A 22,408-nucleotide genomic window follows, 5' to 3' on the forward strand; every position below is an offset into this window, starting at 1 on the left:
CTGGATCGTCGTATTGATTCCTTTACAGACTGTAACCACCTATCTCACGGTTGTGAGACGTGGTTGTGGCTGAAATTTTACCGCGATTTCGCTGGAAGCGGTGCAATTTTTTAGATTAGCACCCGCTCCCGGCGAAATCCTGCGGTTGTCCTTATGACAAATTTTTAATTATATATATTAAATCAACTTACTTACGGATTTTTATTTGTATTATACTTGTTTGACGATGATATCGAAAATGCTGTTTGTTTTTATGTATTTCTAAAGGCCCAGGAGGTTCTTCTAGAAAGTTACAATTTTCATTTTTTTTAAGAAAATTTAAAAGGGTTAAACTCTTTCAGATCCACGAAATCTGAATTTTGAAATTAAAGGTAACGAATTTAATAATTTGAAATATTTCATTCATCAATTTTAATCTCATTTATGAGCCAAACTGGTTCGATAATCTCAGCCAAGACAGGGCTCGTCTTGAGTCAAGTAAACGTCGCCTTAGCCAAGACAAGGCTCGATTTAAGAAAAGTAAACGCCGTTTTACCTGTCGTGGACATAAGAGAAAGACGAAGGCCTATGACTCGATTCAGTTTTGAGACCCAGCCAGACATCGATATCTTCGAGATGAACTCAAGACATAACCAAGTTGAACTCAAGTCGAAGCATTTTTACTCGGGTTGCTATGTAAAAACATGAATATTTATGTCTTTTCACAAATAAATGCTCAACATTGATTCAAATTTGGCTAAGAATCAGCATACAAAATCGTAATTTTTTCAAAAAAGTGGAAAAATTGGTTTATAAACTTTTAAGATCAATTTTTTTCTAATTATTTACAAATTAACTTGCAATCAACATAGAATATTTTAAATCTTTTAAAAATGGAAAAAAAGTCTTAACTATGTTTGTTCCTACGAAACACTTAAATAAGGGCAATTACCGTCAGGTTCACGAGCTGATTTTTTATTTCAAGTGAATTATAAGATTTAAAATAGATGCAACTGAATTTAAATTTATTTCGCTTCAAACACTTAAGAATTTTGTTCAATTGAATTGAATTAAAGTCGGTTCAACTGAATGCAAGTAAACTTAACTTAAATTCAAGTTAAATAAGATGAATTCAATCAAGTAAAATGAATTAAATTAAATTTAAGTAGAGACAAACGAAATATAAAGCAATTCAAACAGATAATTGACGAAACACGTTATACGTTCCGGGAAGAGTGGGTCTTGTCTATGGTAAGACCAGTGGCAGAAGGATCACATCGGGTTGGGGGTGGGGGGCGTCTCAGAAACATATCAAGTATTTTTCAAATGGTCCTGAATAAAGTGCCCTAACTAAACTAAAAATTAAACAATATAACTAAAATTAAATTTATTCAACTCCATCAGAACCTCGTAAACAAAACCTCTAAGCCTGAGGCAAACTGAATTGAACAGATGTTTATACATTTAAGTAAATTCATCTACAATTGAAGTCATTTGAAATTATTTTTAATCCATTCACTATAAAAAATGAAATTAATAGTGTATATTACATCACAAGTAGGATTAGGCACGTCTTTAACGTGGAGGGTCAATGTTCACAGTACGATTAGTGAAACCATCCGAATGATGTAAAATATTTTATTCAAATCCATTATATGTTATAAACCATAATGATGTATGTCCTATGAAGTAAATTTTTTGATTATAATAATGATCACTGACCGAAGATTCTTCTGTCTTTTTTCTCCATCTGTCAGATTTCTCGAAGACTAGCTCAAATTGAACCTTCTATTGTTGGGGTACTAAATCTTGCTTTCCTTCTTCAACTTTGCCATTTATGTTGGGGGTGGTATTTTTTTTATTTGATATTTAGATCATATACATCTAAGTCAACTCGTCTGAATTAAAGTACATTAAACTAGATGAATAATGTTGACTATGACCGAAATATTTCCGAATTATTTTTTCTGTATTTACAATTATTTATCGTAATTAAATTAAATACAAGTGCACTTAAATAAGTGCATTGCAGTTAAACCAATTAATTGTATAGACGTGACCAAAAGTGTAATGTATATTTTTGATAAAAAGGCACTATTGTATCTCGCAAGTTCATTCCCAGCAAAGATATTTCTGTAAGGTAAACCCCATTTTTTAAAATTCAATTCAGAATTAATGGAATAAGTTTAATTCAAAAGTTTTTTCACAAATAATACGCCATATAAAATAACTTTTAAGAAAAGAGGTCAAAACAAGGTCAATATACTCTTTTATGAAATTAGCTCCTTATGATCTCTATATTAAAACCCAAAAAAGTCTTTTGTGGTTTTTTGAGTAGTTTAAGTTATACCCAACACTTTATCCAGTTGAATTTCAAACTAATTGTTTAAGACAAATATTTTCCATTGGGTACAATTTAATACAACATTTGATATAGGTGACCCAAAAAGCCAAACAGCAGATCCAGAATGATTGAGTTGAAAATTCTGTAATAAAAAAGGTTTTATTTTCATGAATACAAATTTGCATTTAGTGATCCGAAAAGGAATCTATAACTTTATTTAAAACACATTGTTATAAATATGTTCAATTTTGAGAATGGTGCCTCACCATGCAACTTTATAAAGTCAGAAAAATTACCATTTTTTACTTTAATTAATTTTGATATTTTTTCCGCAAAAAAAATAATTGAACAATTGGAAACCTAATGGATTCTTTTCAGACTCAGTTTCATTTTTCGTAACAGCAAATAGTCTGATTGCTTTGGACGTTTTATTATTTGTGTGTTTCATCAAAAGCTTTATTACAAGAGATTTAATATTCGCTTTGGCAAACATTGATTGCAACAGGTTTTTATTTACAGATAGAAATTTTCTCAAAAAGACTGCATTTAAAAAAGATATATGTGGAATACGGAATATCGAATCATCAATTTAGATTTAAATTGATGCATTTTAAAAATATCGAATACATTGGACTGGATGGAATGAAACCTGAAATCCCCTCTGAAGGCAGGGATCGAGGCTTTAACGCTCCGATTAGTCGGAAACTCTGAACACATTGAAACACTTTTCTGCACTTTAGCGGGGTGCACACTACAAATATCACACACTCTGATTACCTGTTTTAATCTTTTATTTTTTTGGTATATCTTTTGTATTTTTTTATTTCTATATCTTCTTTTTCCAAATAATTAGTTGGTAAAACAATGTTTTTTCTCTGTTTTTTTTCGTTTCGTGTTGAGGAACAATATTAAGCAATGGCATTTGTGTCTAGCGCATAAACTCAGCTGAGATGTTTGTGTTAAAAGAGTGCCAATTATCCCATCAGTTGGAAAGCTGCGGTTGTTACTTTCAGAGAAAAGCTGAAAGCGGGGGACGAAAATGGGCAAGCGAAATGGAAAAAACATTATTTATTTTGTAAAGTGTTGTGAATGCGATATAGGGACTGAGAAGAGGATAAATAGTTGGTTTGAAATGAAGAAGCAGCTCGTAAAATGAGAGATAAATATATGATTGATATCATGGCCTGGCATTGATTTATGACACTTTTATGATCTATTAGATTTTTATAGTTTGCTCATCAAAAGCCGAAAGAAAAATTGATAGGTTTCGCGGGCACATAAAATTGCTTCTTTTGCAATTATTTTGTACAACTAAAGTTTCAAATTAACAATAAGAAGTCTACTAATAATTCTTTTAAGGTTTACAAATCACATAAAGAATCGATAAAAGAAACCAGTAAGATAACTTATTTCATTCAATAATTCAGAAATCTAATAAATTTGCCGGTTAATGTGAGAGAAACTTAATAAAAAAAAGAAACGAAAAACTAAAAAACGATGCTAATCGGAAATGACAGATTTTGAAACAAATGAGCTTTTCGGCTGTTATACACGATTCGCCATTCAACTGAATTCCTCTTTAAAATAAAAACGAGCGCTTACTAGAAAAAGTAAACTAAGCTACTTCCACGGAATCCGCTTTACCACAAATCCTCATTTTTCGCGGACCGTTTCTCCTGCCATCGCAAGATGATTGGACATTGTCAGGTCGATATAACCTGACAGACTGAGGAGAACGACCGCTCTTCTGTTGATGTCGACAATTTCAGTTGGCTGCTAGTATAAAACTTTTTTTTACGACAAAAATTTGTGGTCGTCAGAAACATTTTTACACGAACGAGCTGCGTCGACGTATGCGATAGGCCGCGGATTGAAAGCTTTTTAATGACCGGACAAAAACGGTGAATCCCCGTCAAAAAATCATATTCATCCTGGGGTTTGATGAGCAGTGGAGCATGCACAATTACCAGAGAGTAGAAGTGCGCTTGCAACCGAAAAGATTTAATTGAAAAGTTCGTCCCTAATTAGGAGAAAACGTGAAAGGTAAATCCGTTTGGCGATATTTTTGTGCGCATGAATTTCGATTAGGAATGTTGGTGATCCAATGAAAGTACAGTATGGCAGTTTAGCGTGCATACGGGAAGGTCAGTTTGCCCCTGGGCTAACGCAATCAGCATTCCCAGCTTGATGAGCCACATATCTGCCTTCTCTGCTTATCGCTCTTTAACTCCTTGTCCGCTCTCACGCATATACTCTTTCTCTTCACACCATCTCGATTTATCTTCACTAGCTATTTTGCTATTTTACAATGATAAAGAGTGAGCTAGATTGTTGTAAATAAAATAAGTCACATTCTATTTCGGCCTCTCTTATTTCTCTTGTCCCCTTTAATATTTTTTTAAAAATTGGAGTGTTACAGTTTCGCCTCAGGAAATTTCTTTTCACATAAATGTTATTACTAGTAGTGGTTCACTTTATGGTTACCGATCAGATAAGTTGCTGTTCTTTGGTGATTGTTTTAAATAAAATTAGCAAAATTCATCCACCTATAATCATATCCTCGTCAGAAGAGGGTTTATTTCCTAAGTTGAATGCATGTCACATGCATTGTCACGATTTCAGGAGCATGTTTGGTCGGACTTGACCCATGGCTGCAAATACGATTTTTTCTTTTCTTCCCTGTAGACAAATGCTTTAAAAATGTCACATTTTATTAATTCTATATAAAAATGGATTATTTATTTGCATTAACACGATTTTCAGTGCACGTTTGGTCGGATCGGACACTTTTTTGGTAATGGAACATTAATTTTTAACTTTTTTTCTAAACCTTGTGAATGGTGTGTGTCGAAATTGAAATTTTAAAAAACAGTAAAATAAATTTTTTTAATAGAACATTAACATTTTTAAAATAAAATTTCTTGTGCACATTTGTTTTACAGGGTAAAATTAGAAAAACGTAAAGTGAGAATCTGTTTTACAAACATTATCCTACATTGTTATGCAAAGAAATGTGAAAAAATAGAATTGAAATCATTATATACAAAATTTGTTTGAAGTTAAATAAGAAATCAAAGTTATAGGCAGTATAACAAGTGATAAAATGCTAAAAATTAATAAATCTTAAATAATTGTTGTAAAATAATCTTTGCAAACTTTAGTAATTGAATCAGTAATTGACTTTTTCACTGACGAAATGAGTAATATTAATTGCAAAGCAATATTTGTGTGCATTAAAAAATTAACACTAAACAATTGCTTATTTAAATCCAGGTATTAATTTTTCCCTTAAACAATATAATAATAATAATAATACATTCAACAATAATTACTCATATGAAGTAAAACAAATTCTCACAGAAAAAACTGTGGGGTCAATAAAGTTGCGGCTCAAATAAGAGTTGGTATCATATAGAACTTGAGTGTCAAAAGATACATTAAGAGAGCCAAAAGAGTTCCTTTAGATCGCACTTGACAAGAACATGGAGGCGCATTCACAAACCACCGCGTATAAAGTAGGGCTGGTAAGTTAGGGATCGATTTACAGTTATCGACCGATGACTTGAGACGAAAAGTTTCTTGCGCATGAATATGCCTTTATGTTTACAAGTTTGCTACATAACCTGCAAATGATATTAAGCAAGTCATTATATCTATTTTAATTACGGGAATATTTTGTACTTTAATTATCTACATTAAGTTATATCCATCAGAGTTCGATTACATGTGTGATTTAAGGTAAAAATGATGTTATTAATTCAACGAAACGTCGAAGTAAGAAAAGCGAGAAATAGATTCTTTATAAATACGCTCAATTACAATTGGGATCGTTTAGAACACCAACTGAGGTATAATTTAGAGGTTATTTATGAGTTTGGGTTTCTTATTAGCAAGTTGGGTTCATTTTTGTTGCAGCTCCTTTTGAACCAAAGAAAAATTCTAATGGAAACCCCAGTTTTGTATCCGAGATTTCTTAGATCTCGTCTGAAGTCACTTGGAAGACTGAGATGATCAATCAGGAAGATACGACAGTCTCAGTTGTCAAAGCGAAAAAATTGAAAGAAACTCGATTTCGAATTGTATGACTCGAATGCGTCCCTTGTGTTCAATACCCCATGTTTATTTGTTATATGTTTATTTATGTTTTAAAGAAAGTGCAAGTTATATGAGACAGTTAATGTTTAATGCAATTTCGAAATAAAATGTAATTTAATTATCTAACATTATTAGTCGAGGAAATTGAATACTGATAACAAGTTCAGACATGTGATTGTAAAAAATATGGTGGGTAGGCCACAGGTACATTCTTGGGGAGGAGGGTGTAGTAAATATATGTATGGAAAGAGTTTTATTTTCTTAATAAATTTTCTCATATTCATTTTTTTAGCTATGTGACGTAATTTGTTTTAAGATACACTTCAGAGTATCGATTATTTCATAGTTTGATGTAATTGTATACATTTTTTAATGAGAGAAACTTGACAACTAGGAGAAATATGGCCTTAAACCCATTATATAAAATAATAAACCATTAAATAAATTTTTATTATTTTCATCATTCATATTTCAATTTATAATATGATCACTCAGACACCACAAAAAAGAGAAAGGAACAAGATCGAGAGAGACGAAACAGGAGAGAGACTAAATTGTTCCGATACTTAGGATTGTATATCACATTCAGCCCCAAAATTGGCATTAAATCCAGGTTTGACTGTGTTTTTCAAATCTCTAATATTCAACTTAGCTCTGGATAAAAAAATATTCAAGGATTAATTCATAAAGGACGTGTCGACGTGCACCGATAAAATTCGCCTATTTGTATAAAAATGTTGATACGAATATTCCCTTTTTTAGGTCTCGATATTCTTACCAAAAAAATCAGGCTATTCGTGCAGATTTTTCGGTACGGGTAGCTGTTTACCACCTAATTTGACAAGGTTGTTTAGTAGTATATAGAACAATCTATGCCTTTTGCTAAATAAGTTGCGCCTTTGGACGAATTAATCTTATTTGAATCTAATTCGAATATACTTTAATTTAATACTACTCTTCAAATGTCAATTAGTGAAATTTCTCTAATTGCTACTGAAATTTTATTACTTTAATCATAAAAACGTGATCTATTAAGGTTTAGAACAATAGCAATAAATTTATTATTCGAAATTTTTATTAAATTTATAGTGGAAAACTATTTATTACTCAGCGGAAATATATTAAATTATATTAGGTTCTATTCAACAATTAAAAGAAGATTACAGAAATTCTTTGTGTGGCAAATAGAAATGTTATTTCAAATAATGAAATCATTGTAGAATGCGTCCGACTTTCCCGATACAATGGGCAAGCAGCATTTGTGATTCTTGTAAATAGACTTTGTAACCGTTAGCAACAATATTAACAATTTATTGCTGCAGAATGGAACATTTTTAGATGAACAGAAAAGTTTGATAAAAAATAAAATGCTTTATTTTAAGAACGCGATTTTGTAAAATTTTGAACTTAACGCTGAAAAAATGGTTTAACCGTTCAGGCTACACGTTAAGCTCGATTTTTTCTTCTAACAAAATATACATCTGTCGCCTAAATTTCTAACTGTGTTAGCTGAATTTTCCACGCAGAAATTATCTTATCTATCTAGATTATTCTTAGATGGCAAAATTTATCTGAAACCGCCAGATGTTTCGGTAATACAGCTATATTTTTTCAGAAGACTAATTCCGGCTAAACGTTTAGCTGGAACAGCTAAGCTATTTTTTTAGTGTATTGAAACAATCAGAAGGCAATATTGTGAACCTTGTAAATAGGAAACGTCATCTTCACTAACATAACGCACTATTAAAAAATTCTTATAAACACATTTCATGTTAGAAAAATTAACGACAAATAGAAAACTTTAATAAAAAATGTAGATGGTTTAACAAAACTCCTATAATAATAAAAACTAAATTTGCAACAATTTTTAGTGAGAAAACATACATTAAAAGAATTGTTATAATGTTTTAAACAAATTAATAGAAAAACTATATTTTCCGGAATTCACAATATTAAGCTCATTTTAATCCATAGCTTTTGTATCCAATGACTTCTCTTATGCTAGATTCTTAGTTACAAACGATTTTCAATTATTTGAACAATATGTACAAACAAATGTGCAGCTTTTATCATCTTCAATGAATATCTACAGACAAAGAACCAAGGGTAAAATTCATTTAAAAATGCTGAGTGTAATCTCAACCGACGAAAAAAGAAAGATCGGCTAACGTAAAATGAAGTATCGCTAATTTTCCATTGTACCATTATCGATCATAATTTCTTCTTTCATTTTGAGGTTGCCCCAATAGTTTCTACCTAAATTACTTTTTGCCCTTTGGTTTTTCTGCCTCGTTATACTACAGTATGTATGTGCATATTATTTCCAAGGAATTAACTACAACACTCTTATTTAATGATTCTTTGCATATGAAAAAGAATTGTTAATTGTTTCAAGATTCGTTAGAAACATAAACGTTAAAACTATTAGAAATTCTTTACCACATTTAGACTATTGTAACAAAGAATAAGCAAAAAGACATTTTTAGTTTATTTCGTAAAAAATCCCAACCTATTCACGGAAAGATAATAAAACATTGAATCTGTTAATAAAAATGGTTAATACAGTGGCCAAGTCGCATTTTTTCAAATAATTGTAACTTAGCAATAATTTATTTTGCAATTTATACAAACACTATAGATTTGAATGAACTAAACATTACGAATCCAAAAAAATTACATTTGTTTATGACATTTGTTTGATTCTCAGGTATCAAAGAGAGAGCACCTGTTCGTGGATGCTGTCAATTTATACCACTTAAATTTTTCCTGCCTTGATAAGGGTACTGTACGAGTACCGAAACGTTGCTAATGCAAATTTATTTATTTATGTTTTTTATTTTATTTTATTGTAATTTGATGATAATAAAAATAAAAAACACGAAAGAAGGAAAAAGAGAAGGAAGGGGATGTGGTTGGTTGCCTTCTCATTTTTCTTTCCTCTTTTTTATTTTTATCCGAAAATTTTATTTGTTTTTTGTTTTTTTTTTAGATTACAATAGAATTTTTTGTTTTTGTTTGTTCGTTGTGGTCCAAATTTTGGTCGTTGGATTCTTGTTTTATTTGACAGGATTTTGCATCAATTTGATTATTGGACGTTAAATGGGATTTTTAATTTGGATTTTGGTCTAATTTAAATTTCTTAAATTTTTATTAATTTCTTCAAAATATTATGAAAAATTCTTTCAATTTACTATCAAACATTAAAAAGAATTTACCGATAGTTCTTACATTCATGCTATTTCTCAATAAGTACCTTTATAAGCACCTTTTTAATCAATCTAAGAATCTTTAAAAAATGGCACTTCTGAAAATTGAAAAAAACTACTCTGTTGTAAAATAAAAATAAAAAAGTCCAAAAACAATTTAAAAAAAAATAGAAACAGCTTTCATCATAGAAAAACCAGTCGGATAAAAAGTATAGACTAAAACCTGATTTGTCCACAGGTGCTGGGGGGTCGATTGTGTATAGAATTTCGATTTTCGCATTTTACTTTTCAGTTTTCGCATGTCATTTTCCTCGTCAAATTACGTCGTTTTTTCCTCGTCGTTTCTCATGACTAACTTATGGCGATCTAGAAAATGAGACGTAAATTTAACAATAAGAAAGTTTTCATGTAAAAATATAAAGTGAAACATGAAATAATACATAATCCACCTCCAGATGAATTTTTTATTTTAATTTAATTTTTGTCAATTCTTCAGTTAAATATCCCTATAGCAAATTGCTATTGTCTATTTAAATTGCGAATTGCACTTTTAATAAACATTGAAAGCATGTGGTGATGCGCGACTACGATGCGACATGACCTCAAAATTTACGGTACTTTTAACCTTCATTCGAATTTGCAAAACTTATTTGGCGTAAATTATATTTTTGGTATTCAAACCTTGATATCTCAAAAACGAACGCCCCTATAACGGGAGCAAAAAATACTTATCGAATGGATTTGGATGTACATTCATCTTGTAATGTCCCCTCATTGGAGAACATAAGTTCTACTCGCAGCCATGTGTTAGCTTTGCCTCGGGGTTTTGACCAAGCGAAGCCAAGTTTACGGTATTGTTGTCGGTGCTCCAGAGTAGATTCTACGTAAACTAGCTAACCTAGCTCCACTGATCTATATGCTCTGCTTCCGGAGACCGGAGGCGAGATTTGACTTAATGGTAGCGAAAGATGGTGCGTTTGGGGCCGCATTACATTTTGGACAAAGCCAAATTAAACATATTGTATCAAGTATGCACTTATGTTTATTAGTGAAACATGTTTCTTTAGACTCTAACGGGACATGTTTAACTAATAAGAAAACGTGTATGCTTGATTTAATATATTTTAAATGCTGTTGTCCAAAGTGTACTTCCATCCTGTCCCACATATGTATGTAAGAGAGTTCCTCAATTGACGTGAAAACTTCGACGTGAAAATGCATGCAAATGTTTAAGACTACATTTGTGCGTTAAAAAGTAATTAAACAGTTATTTTTGTTATTAAAATTGTTTATCAAATAAAAGGGATTGTCTGTTGGTAAATTATCCTTGTAAGAAGTCATTGCTAAGTTACTGATATGAAGTATTGTCGAGAATTGTTACCGACAATTAATTTTCTGTCAGATTCACATAAACCTGAAAGCCATAAGTTTAATAGTATGTTGGTCTAAGAACTCAGTCCCAAGAAATGTTAGCATAATAGGAAAACAGAAATTCAAAAATATGAACGGATCGTGCCTAAATTAGTCCAATGAAGATAATTTGAAAAAAATTGCGATTTTAAAAATGAAAAATGTCACAACTGTAAAGAATTTCATACCCTGTTGGTACGCTTCTGGTTTCCAATCGATGTTTATCGATAGAAAAAGCAGTCTTTAAATATTGTGGCTTTGAAATAAATTAAACAATTGCATCTTCTCTGTGAATTGTAAATAATTATAGAGCTCACTTTTCTTAAAGAGTGCCCGAAATTTCTTACTTTTTGTGACATTTCTTAATCTGCAAACCACGACAATTTTTTAAATCGACATCTTTAGTTTGAATTAGGTGTGATGCTTTCAGCTTTCAATTGGTTATTAAATTATTGTCGCCGATGTAGGTGAAAGGTATTCCATAACAAAGTTTTATTGGAACCGGCTTTCAACACGTTCCTATCTCCCCTTCGTTAGACGGTTGTGTCATATAATGTGAATTTGAAAACATGCAGATTTGTGAATTTTGTGAAAAAAATTTCAATAATCCATTTTTAGATTGAGAGGCCTGTCAAAGTAAGATTTTCTCGCAGATAAATTTATTAAATAAAAGTATCTCAGTATTACTATCGACTATCAACAACTTGGCATTAGCTGTACCGATAAGTTTAAGACACACTATATAAGGTTGAGTGATCACTATCTAAAGGGCTTTCCGTTTATACTGAATAAATGAATTAATTAATATATAAAAAATAATAATACTGATTCTACTAATCCCTTTAGAATAATCAGTTTTTAAACTTATTTTATGTGGGCGAAACGTCAGAATTGTTTTCTATTCAATACCAATTTTACGCAAGGTATAACTAACCTAAAATCAAACTTTTTTGTGCTAGGCTCTTTTTGATTTCGACCCAACCTATTGCAAATTATTTTAAATGACTTTTGTTTAATAATTTCCTTATAAGATTATAAATAATTGGATGTTTCGATACCTCTCTAAAGAAGGCTGCAGGAAAAAATTTGTATCAAATAGACTTTGATGCTATTTAACCCTGTAAAGTTTCACTAAAAGCTATGTTTTGAATTTGACAGCTAAAAAAGATATATGTCATAGAATTCCTATGACAACCTTTCACAGTGGCACTTTCTAAGTCAGCTATAAGAGGAGTCACACAGTATAGTCATAGTAAGCCACACACAATGGGTACCAAGTAGCATAACTCTTTTATACTTAGCCACAAGCAGCTTTAAGTGGTATAACGTATATTAAGTCAGTCTAAGCCATTCACAATGGATACCAAGTACTATAACTATTTTCTACTTAGCCACAAGCAGTTTTAAGTAGTATAACGTGTATTAAGTCAGTCATAAGTAGGGCTCTTTATTATCAAAATTCTATAACACTTCTACAATCGATTAGTTTCATTAGCTTCCCGGCACTCTTTTACAAGAGTTGGAACAATTGTCTACGTTCTCATCTCGGAAGATATCGCAATTATTTCCACGTCCCAAAGTTTCATCCTAGCATCCATGAATCAAAGTTTGCCTGCTCTCTGGATACCTTGGTTGAGCCTCTGGCATTGTTTTGCCTTTACATTACGTATCCTAGCAATCTAGTTCGGTTGTATGGATTCAGGCGGAATCAATCGGGAATCCTGATTGTTAGTGGACGATATTGATGCTGCGGACTTGGTTCATGTTGAGAGAGACAGGAAAGGGGTATCCCGAATAGACACATAGTGGAGGGTATCAGGACCGTGGATGCTGTAGTGGCAGATATTGCTCGTACTAGCGCGTGGCTCAAGATCAGGAGTGTGTGTTTTACGCGAGAACAGAAACAGAAGGAGGGGCTACGGTCATTGCGATGGCTCAACGGACGGACACACAGTGATCTCGATTTAGTTTTGGTACACGAATCGGCAAGCGTAGTGAAGCGGGCACTCCAAAGTAATCGAAATCCACGGAGGAAAGGAGGACGCGATAAATTACTGCGACCAAGCCGACATCGATCCTAAATACGTACGCTTTTAGCTTTCACTTTGTTCTTCGCTCCGCGACTAGCCTCGACTTTACTCGATTCTTTCTCGTTTTCCCGGTCTCGATCTCTTTCCTTCTACAATGTCGTTTGTCTGACTCTTCCCGCCTGCCTTGTCTCTGGGTCTCTACCCTCCGCCGAATGTATATTCGACGATTCCACGGCGGACGATGTATGACGATGGATAAAGCGTCGCGTCGAGGAGATTCCCTTCGATCCTTCTTGAACTCGATAATGCCAACGGGGAAAGGCTGCTAGGTATATCCGCACAAGGGAGGAATTTATCGAATCTCAGTAGCAAACCAAGTGCTGAAATTCGATTCACTTTCTGCTATATATCAGGGAGGGCTGGAATTTTTTAGAAAACAGTAAATATTCAAAGTCATAATGTTATCAGGAATAGGACAAAAGATTTCATATTATTAAAAGAAATTCGGTGTTCTCAAATTTAACCAAATTCGTAATCCATAAAAATAGAATCAGTTCAGATACATTCTAGCATAACTGATGTTGATTTAACATTTTATTTGGATTGACATTTTTTAACAGCTCTTGTTTTGTGGCATTTTTTAGTGTTCTTAAATCCGTAGCATTGCAAAATTAAAGAATAATCGAAAATACTCCGAAAATTCCAAAGAAATATAAAACATTCTAAGCAATTTCCAAAAATGTTACAAAATAATAAAAAAAGTCCAGTTAGGCAATGGCCAATCAAGAGAAAGCTTCTGGTCTCAATAGCGGTTGGATCCTTACTCTCAACAGTATGTTGCGGAATGTCAGTACAATAATACTACACAACTTAAACTTTTAGAAACTAGTATTTTTGGAGATAGTTTCTCAGAAAATTTGTATTCCATTTTTCTCATGCATGGTTTTCTTTGTTAAAACTTTAAGTATGATTCATTACGTAATAATTAATGAATCATTCTTTTTTCTGTAACAAATAAATATTTTACACATCATTTTGGGTTGAAAATGTAGAAAAAATTATTTTTCATAGTGAGTCTGTGACAAAAGATCATCCATCTTCAGGAACTCACACAGCTGAGTAGAGGTACGTGATTGAGGAAACGAGACATGTGGCTCGAAAGTGAAAATGTCAAATTTTTCCCTCATTAAAGAGGCCTGGTGTAAGGCGGCTCATAAAGTTAGATTAAGACATATTTACGTTCTTAGCATAAGATAATATTGACTTATAACATGATCCTCTTTCTTAAAATACAACTATTTGTTTCTGTTCAGTATCAGAGGAACTTTTGAAAAAAAACTCCAAATTAGTACTACTTTTCAGCCGATTCAAAAAGTTTTGCTGAAACTTACTAATGCAATTTTTCTGTAGAATGCAAAAATAGGTAAATTTGTTCATTTCGTGAAAATTCCGACCATACGATCTTTGATTATATTTTAGAGTACTATTCGTGTTTTCTTTATTTTTTAGTATTTTGATGAAGTTCAGATTAAGTCACGTACATATTTTGAGAGTAGCTTGAAAAAAAATGATTATAAAATTATCCATATTTCCAAAAGAACTAATTTTTGAGAGTCCAGGTTAGGTATGATAATTATAATAACATGCCATAAAATTTACTGATATTAAAGATCCAATCGGACTTCAGGCCAGAAACCCCCTTTTTTCGCCACCGCTCTTTATAGAGTAATCCAGAAAACCACAATAATTAAGTAATTTCAAAAACTTCTAATATATAATAAAGCAACGCCGAAGAACCTGGACCTACGGAATAATCGGGAAAATTAAAAAGCTACGCAGAACATTCCGGAACATTTTCAAACGTTCTGAAACATTCGAGAAATGTCTGGGATATTCTTAAATCCCGGAATAATCTAAAATATTTATACCACTAATCATAATTTTTCTTCTTTCTGTGCTAAGTGTGTACTCAACTCTTCTGAAGTCTTTAGTGAGTCTCTCTATTATGCAGTTACGTGAGTATAAATGATAAACTAGTATTATACTTATGGGTTAGGAAATAATGTATGCATATCTGTCAAACATTGCTTGATTCAAATATTGGTGACGATTTAACAGTATTGAAATCTTCAAACTGATACAATTCACTTTAATAAAAAAAATGTTAAATGATAATCACACATAACTTTATCACTTTATGATTTTTTGATTCAGAGCTCTTAATTAAATAATGTAAAATATAACATAATTTTTCACTTCATATCATATTTTTTCCTGAAAAATATCTAATCGTAAGATTTATATAATCATTTCTTCTGTTACATAAAGTTCTTTTCGAAGTTTTAAAGTATGTCTGAAAAATTCTTTAATATATTTATACTTTTTACAGAGCAGAAAAAAATTCTGGAAAAGTTAGTTAATTGAACTTAATATCAATAAGAATTTTTTCCACGTCCACAGTCATTATTATTTTTAAAAATTCGTTTGAAGTAGAAGAATAATTAAATAGTGGAACGCAAGTAGATCAAGCATTTTATGATCAGACAACACAATACATATAACATTTAAAATTTATTCATCTTATTTTTTGAAATTTTTGAACGTACATTTCACAATAAAATGTAAAAGCAGAAAACCTATTTTCCAAATAATTGTTGAATATTTTTTCTAAATGTTAAACATTCGAGATAATCCATTTTTCTACTATATATCCCTCTTTTCTCGAAGTTGATTTTCGTCACTACTTTGCTTTTTTTTTTAATAAAAGGACGAATATTGATTGGCGTATCGGGCGTCTTTTTCTATTCGTAAACTGCTACAAAAGATGCGATTCTTTTCATTTCGCTTTCGTTGAGCACTGTTTGGCTTATAGTCTTGCAGTCTCAACTTTCTATATATGTACCTGTATCGCTTGAACAACCCAGTAAGCTGAGCTTTCAGAGTTGCACTTCCAAAAGGGTATACACTCTCTCGCGTTCTCGAGTAGTCCACGGAAGTTTTCCTGATTCACATTCTCTCTGCGGTGTGTTCCAATCCACTTGGTCAGCTCGTTCTTCGAAGATAAAAATGCTCAAGTAAAGATACGAAATACCAATGCACCGTAGTGCTAGTTAAGTCACAGAAAAGAATATTGGCCCCCATCCTCTGATCCTAATAAAATATAATAAACTTGAGCTTCACAGAATCAAAATAGTATTCGAGTATCGTCTAGAATCGTGATGACAAGCACTGCTTTCCTATATTAAATAACATTATTTTTCTTCAGAAACACTCCAGCAAGCTAAGTCAAGATTTGTTTTAAATAAAAATAGTTCCTTACATTATTATTGCCTGAAAAGATTGGTGAAATTTTTAACCTTTGTGAAACTTGAGTACAGTAAATGATTATACTGATGGAGATTTTTGAAGAATTTCGAAATTTTGATTAGGTTCGCTCAGAAAACGAAATAAGAAAATAGGTAAATTTGCTTGTTACTTAATTATCCCCAACTAGAAACATATAATAGAAAATCGCTACATAATAATTTCAAAAAAAAACTGAGTTTTATGTTTATATAGAAATCACATTTGCCGAGCTTAAATCGACATTTAAAAGTATCCAAAATTTATGTGCTCTTATTGAATTTACTTATTTCTACTTGTTGAACAAAAAACTTCCGTTTTAAGAAAAATTATTGGTTGGAAATCACATCACTTAATATTGTTTACTTTTAGGCAATTAACTATAAAATCTAATGAAGTCAGTATTCACTGTCTTGCTCTATTATTGCTTTCCTTATGAAAAAGGATTATTTATTTGTGAGTATAGGATACAGTACTTTCTTGCGAAAAAGTATTGGATTCAATTCTTACCAATACTTCTTTTCCATAAGCGTTTCTTTTTCTAAATAAAAAAATATATTCTTTATAATCTTCATGAATTACAAAAAAATGTCATCTACTTTTTTTCTTGAATTCGACAGTTTGCTTCTAAATAACTGAGAGAAGTCTCACCCCTACATTTTTTGTTAAAAAATTGTTACTAAAATGCCATTTTTAATTAAGTACGTCGACATATGTGATGTGTGTAGCTTCGAAGTTTATAAATAAAATTACTTGTGTTTTAAGAAGATTTGCATTTTTGTAAATAGGAATTACACAAATAATGTAACTAAAACATTTTCGTATATGCTTTGAAAATAAGAAATAATTTAAATTCAAAGTTTGCAGAGATTTACAAATAAACCCGTGCAGAAATATGGCCATTATACAAAAAGGGTTCAGGCTTGGCAAGACTGCACCCTGGCTTGTCTATATAACCTGCGCCAAACTCGAATAAAACGCTTAATTTGACTACGACCCGGTTACATTGCCAGGCTTGATCGCCAAGCTTGGCCCAGGCTTGGCCCTAGTTTATTTTAGAATCCTTACCATTCTTTATTTTCTGAATTAAAAATTAAAATTATGTAGAAATATTTTTCAATTAGATTGAAAGTTGACATGATAATTTTTATTTTCCCTTAAAAGATTTTGATTTAAAACATTTTCTGGAATCTGATTCGAATTTCTGAATTTTGGTATTTCACTAATTATTTTTCCGGGTTCAGGCGTTTTCTCATCATCTTTATAATCATCATCTATATATAATTATTTTTGAATTTACGTCCATCATATTTGTTTTATAATTTAAAGTTTAAAACATCATTACATAAATTATTAACATATTTACTTTTTATAATTCGACGAGAAAGTGTTCTCGATTTGAGGTTAGAAGTTGTTCAATAGACTTTCAGAACGTTTTTTTGAAAATTTGAAAAAAAAATCGTTACTTAATTGTGAAAATGGCAGCGAGTTGAAGTCAAAACACTCTGCCGCTGCAGTGCTTGCTTATCGGCCTTTGTTCCTAAGCCACAAAGCAGCAGCGGCAAATAACAACAAAATGATTCAGCGGCAGATTGTTTTGATTTCAACGCGCTGCCAATTCCACAATTTTCAACCGATTTTCTCTTAATTTCCAGAAAAACATTCTGAAAGTCTGGTGAACAACTTTCGATGTCCATCGCATTGGTCAAAGTTGGCGAAACGTGGTTTTCGTTCGGAATCTATTTGTTATTAAACGAAAACAAGCATATTAGTTTTTTAAACAAAGTACGTTTCTTATAGTCGTCGCTTATATATTAAGAATACACCATACCGATTTCCAGCATTTTTATGAACAAGCGATCGAATAATCGCGATTTGTGTTCTACAAAACATCGATTTTTATTCGGAAAATTTTCTAAGTTTTTATTGTTTATCTTGAGTAATAATTATCGCAAAGAAAAGTTTAATGAGAAAAATTTGTCTGCCGTGTCAAGGTAGGAAAAGGTAGAAACGAAGGTATATTTTATTTTAGGTTTTGGCCATTTTTTTGTATCAATAGATTTTCCCTGGCAGACAATACTTTTAAGCGGTTTCGAGTGCTTTTCGGATTGTTGCATCCGTTACCTCAATTTTTAAATCAATTCATTCTTAAACAATTCAAACAAGAAAGAACTTTTAAAAATTGTTCCTTAAATTAACATAAGATTTTATATTTTAAAATATTCGCAGGAAAAGCTTTCTTGCTTGGATGGAATTGAAATAATTTTGCTTCTTCAGAGCAGGAAGTTTATTTTCACTAAAAAGACAAAAAACGAACCATATTTCTTCAAGTTGATGTTTCTATCTTATGCTGAAAATATTATTTTCAGAAAATCAGGAAGAGCATAAAAATATCAATCAACCTATTTTGTTACAATGAGCCACCTTTTAAATTTCATTAATATAATATTTCAAATATTAAACAATTTTTTCTTATATAAACTATAGGGTGGTACAAAAATAATAAATTCTGTAATTCGAAATCACTACAACGCAAAAAGGCTAAGTATTGGGTTCCTAGAAAAGTATAATTGATTTTAAATTGATGCACATGCAACTTGTTTACGCGTACTCAAAAAAATGTTTTTAAAATTTCTGGTTTGCAAAGTTTTAAAATTTTTTTAGTTTTAATTTTTATTTACATAACTGAAGGTTAGGAGAGTTCTACTTTTTGTTTTGTATGAATTTTACTTGTTTATTTCCAAGATCCAGGAGTGTACATTGGAATTGCAGCAAATTATCAAAATTTGGAATTTGATATTCGATATAATTTTGTTTTTCATTGATAGTTTCAGAAATGTTAAAAGTATGTCTGGAATTTTTTGGCATAGTAATACATATACAAAATTCCAGATTTTGAAAAATTGCTGTAATTTTAATTGTGACTCCTGGGTTTTGTCAATTTTTGTTATCATATATCTACGAAAAACAGCTTATAATTCACAGGAAAATGTTAGGAGCACAAGTCATAGACATAACTATCTCCAGTACTAGAAAGATTTTTGTTTAAACAGGGTTCTATTAAATTTACTTTATATGGTCATGAAAAAATTAAAGCACAAGAAATGATAAAATTTCTACAACAAAAATGTTTAAAAAATTTTTGTGTGTACCTGACTAAGCTCTATTTCTATTGACTTAAAATTATTTGTACACTTTTAGAATGTTAAATCGGTACTTTTAATAGATATTAAGTCAGGTTTGTTCATATTAACGAGGTACACAACTATTTATGTTTAAAATTTTTAAAAACGGTATTACTAGATCATGAAGGAACACGAAAGATTGTTCGATATGTCATTTGCTGCGTCTCTAAGACCCGAGAAAATACTTCATTTACAGCAATCTTGTATTCCCAATGTTTAAAAATGTTTTCTCATATAAGCAGGATAAACAAAATATTTGATAAATTGCTAAATCGGTATTGCTGAATCATAATAGTTTGTGGAAGGTTCGTGTCTAAAGGAGGCGGGCAAATACACTAGATATAGAACACTTTTAATTGGTCATTCTAGCTCAAAATCCCCCCTCCTGACATTAAATCTTTCCAGTTGATGTGCGAATTTACCTAGCCAATCAGTCACTCTATAAATTCTTATTTAATTTAAATCTTATTAAATTCTTACCTTAATTTCTTCAAAGAAAAAATTATAAATTCAGGGAACCTGATGCTCAAAAATATGAGATAACTAGAAACTTGCCTGATTTAACATTGAAAATTATTAGTTTTTAAGCCAATATTAAAGTTTCAAAGCATTTATTCTTCAATTTATAAAAGCTGAAAATTAGAACACTATGTTTAAAGGAAATAGAAATAAAAGAACCCGTCAATTGAGCTAAGATTAGAATCATTTAGAGATTGGAAATAATCAAGAATATGGCATTTAGTACTTTTTCATAATGGAAAGGTCAAGTCAAAAACTGAAGTTGTTAATTATGAATTAATGAAAACTTTAAATGGATTTAAAATAATTGTATTGAAAACCACCACATTATGAGCTTATGCTGACCTAAGAAAAGTGAGCGTTAAGATAGCCCCATACTATACTGTTTAACTAGCGTCAGTTAATTAATTCCAAACGCCACCGCACAGTCTGTTAATTAATTCCAAAAATCGCCAAAAAAAACGCAAAATGTAATTCATTAATTAGGTGTGGATATAATATATATCCAACTTTACCTTTAAAAGATTTTCTTCCAAATCTCGCGCCATATAAAATTATCAATCACAGCTTAAGCAGATGGTATGCGCATCAATCGCATGTTTTCATCTACAACCATATCAACAGCAACAGAATCCTTCGAACCTTTAATTACGTCGCAAAATATATAGTTGTAAATCTTCAAAAGCTAAAAATCATAAGCAACCTAACCAAAATGTTAAGCGTCAACATAAACAAAGAACTGAAAGAGGCAATACAAGACTTGTTACGCGAAAAATTTAAAGATAAGTATGAAATAACTTTTGCAAAATTTGAGATATGAAAAAAAGAAAAGAAAACACAAGAATGTTCAGACACGGTAAAAGGCTATGGAACGCTCACCTTTCTGAGGGCTCCATAGTCTCATAACATGTAGGTTTTAATTAAAATATCTTACATCACTCGTAGGGTTTCATCGACGTGTCCAAATGACAAGATGCCTTCTGGACAGGACGAAATAAAAAGGTGCCATCTCGGGTGGCGAAAATTGAAAGCCTAAAAATCCTATACAAATAGTATTAGGAATATCAACGCCCTCTGAAGCAGGGGACCTTTCTATTTGGTTCTACCCAGATGGCACCTTGTCAATTGGACACGTTGACATACTTCTTTACACGAGGAATCCAATTTTTAGAGAAAGACGAGGAATACCATCGCCTAGGGTCATAGTTACACTACCCGTTCTGCGAAAATTGACGTCTTACTGGTAATGTAATATACTATAAAACATCGGAATTTCAAAATGATAACATTGTTTCAAAATACTTGAATTTGAAAGCTTTAGATTCTGAAATCATAATTATTAATTATGTCTTTGAAAATACTTCCATAATATTTTTGGCTAACTTTAAACCTGCTAACACTACTTCTCACGATAAATGTATTTGGGTTTTGATATGGAGTGGGGAGGGGGAGAGAGAGGTGATTTGGTTGGAAGGATGGCATTAAAAGCAGTTTAACCAAAGTGGAAAATGCCGTTAGGAAAGCGTGCATGTCTCTTTACAGCCTGTCGGAGAGCTACGATTATGACAAACATATTAGTGCACTTTAATCATAAACCGATGTATATAGAATCTGGGTAAACACCAAGCTTGGGTCAACAAAGTCCTCATCCCACAGCAACTATTTGTCGAGCATGCCTTGGCTTCGAGATGCACATTCTCACCATAGAGCTTTTCTTCGTGAGAAGCAATACTTCCGCGACAAACCGTGCGGAACATCTATACGTCTTTGGATATATTTTGTAGATCGTGAATTGCGCCAGATCGCGTGTTCCATACATACCGAATCTTCAGAATGATCTACTTAAAGTATCCATTCGTATTCTTTCCTAAATGTTCCTTTTGCAATTTATATTTACATAGCAGTATATTTAATCTTGGAATTTAAGAAATGCTTTATTGAATATGAGATGGCGGCACAATCCGACTTCGATTTAACCCCTGAATTATAAATTGTGTACTGGAAAGTGGTGATTAGTTTATCTAAACACTTTCTTTATTTTTTAAATAATTTGTAAGAAATACAATTATTGATTTTCTTGTAAAATATTATCAAGATTACTTCTCTTAGAACAGAATGGGAAAGTTGCATATTAAAAAAAAATATGGCAGAATGCGAGATGACTATAAAAATTAAATATGGTTACTATATCAAAGTTTTCTCAAAACAGGTTAAGTCATTTTTTTAAATTATATTTCTTGGATTTTTCGCTAGGAAATAAGGCATTTCTGATTTGTTAATGCGGATACTTTTTACGTC

The 22,408-nt window shown here is 31.5% G+C and overlaps 1 protein-coding gene across 1 annotated transcript in view; it reads left to right on the plus strand.

The window, feature by feature from the left end:
• LOC117169838 (lachesin-like) overlaps positions 1–22,408 on the plus strand; it is a 516,863-nt gene that overhangs the window by 289,082 nt on the left and 205,373 nt on the right. The gene's annotated exons all lie outside the window — the stretch shown is intronic.

Source organism: Belonocnema kinseyi, chromosome 3 (genome assembly GCF_010883055.1).
Source record: "Belonocnema kinseyi isolate 2016_QV_RU_SX_M_011 chromosome 3, B_treatae_v1, whole genome shotgun sequence".
Lineage (NCBI taxonomy): Eukaryota > Metazoa > Arthropoda > Insecta > Hymenoptera > Cynipidae > Belonocnema > Belonocnema kinseyi.